The sequence below is a fragment of the Amphimedon queenslandica genome, unplaced genomic scaffold (assembly GCF_000090795.2).
Source record: "Amphimedon queenslandica unplaced genomic scaffold, v1.1 AMPQUscaffold_2005_Cont25990, whole genome shotgun sequence".
In the NCBI taxonomy this organism is placed as follows: Eukaryota; Metazoa; Porifera; class Demospongiae; order Haplosclerida; family Niphatidae; genus Amphimedon; species Amphimedon queenslandica.
In genome coordinates, this window is record NW_003557657.1 from 1 (window position 1) to 1,242 (window position 1,242).

Consider the following 1,242-nt stretch of genomic DNA (forward strand, 5'->3'; position numbering starts at 1 on the left):
ATTACTCAAGATTCTGATCAGGATAACACTCAATCTCCTTCACCTCCCTTGTCTCCATCTCACCCCTCTAATCTTCCTCATTCTACTCCCGATCACTCAGTAGAATCGTCTGAACAAGAGAATGAATCAACTATGGATCATCCTGTACGTCGTTCCAATAGATCAAGACACCCGCCTAAAAGGTATGGGTCTCCACTTCATTATTAACAGTATATCATGTTCATGCTATTATTAATAATGGTGTATGGTATTATGATTATAGAATGTAAATATTAGTTATTTCCTTATTAATACTTGTGTGTTCACATAATTATCTTCTTTATGTAAACTGTTAGCCAAAGGGGGAGGAATGTTATGTATTCATGCATACATATATTCATTAACACCTCTAATTCATTATTGATCAATGATTATCATTATTGGGCCCTGCGCTGGCCGGCTCTATTGTTCTTTTTATTATATTATTGATGTTCTTGCACGTGTTGTTTTTAAGAAAAAGAGAAGAGATAATTTTACTAAAAGTTTCCACTGTTATTGCGTGCAAGCAAGCTGTGCTTTGGTCAATACTGCACCTAAGTACACAACACCATCTTTGTGTTTGTGTGTATACCATATGTTTCACATGCTTGCATTGGTAGATCTATAATATCGTCATAGACAGTACTATCTATGACATCATTATTATCAATTCTATAATTAAAAAAAACAGTAATACCATATCTACTTCTTAAAGAGTTACTTATTTGCTTGTTTAGCAGTGATCCTATGATAGGACTTGAGCCTGTAAATAAATGACATTTAACTATAGTATTGATTAATGTATCATACTTGATTAAGCAGGAGATATGAATAATAATACTAATAGCTAGTGATATCAATAATAATCCAACAACTGCAAACAGTCCAAGACTAATACCATCAATAGCTCCTGCAACTATACGTATTATTCAAAAATATTGTGGAATCTTCAAGATTCCTGATGATTAATTATCGATTATTAGTGATTATTAATAATTATTATTCATGGATTGTAAAACTATAAATACGACCATTTTATTATTTTTGTCACGTCTGTTGTACTGTTGTTGATACTGTTGAGAGAGAGGAAGGTCTTTGACCTATTTCATTCACAAAGATATTTGGAGTATCGACTCCCCAACCTGAATTTGTTGTCAACAGTCAATTCTACGATCCAGTTCCCCTATCTTAGGGTGTCTAAAGTGAAAAATGAAGTCCAAGATT

The 1,242-nt window shown here is 32.9% G+C and overlaps 1 long non-coding RNA gene across 1 annotated transcript; it reads right to left on the minus strand.

Annotated features, from left to right (window-relative positions):
- Window positions 1-256: 256 nt before the first annotated feature.
- On the minus strand, window positions 257-1,215 carry LOC109593329 (uncharacterized). The gene is made up of 3 exons (XR_002190896.1): window positions 829-1,215; window positions 740-781; window positions 257-690 (listed from the first exon to the last, which is right to left on the minus strand). It is a non-coding gene; the product is annotated as an uncharacterized LOC109593329 (long non-coding RNA).
- Window positions 1,216-1,242: the final 27 nt, after the last annotated feature.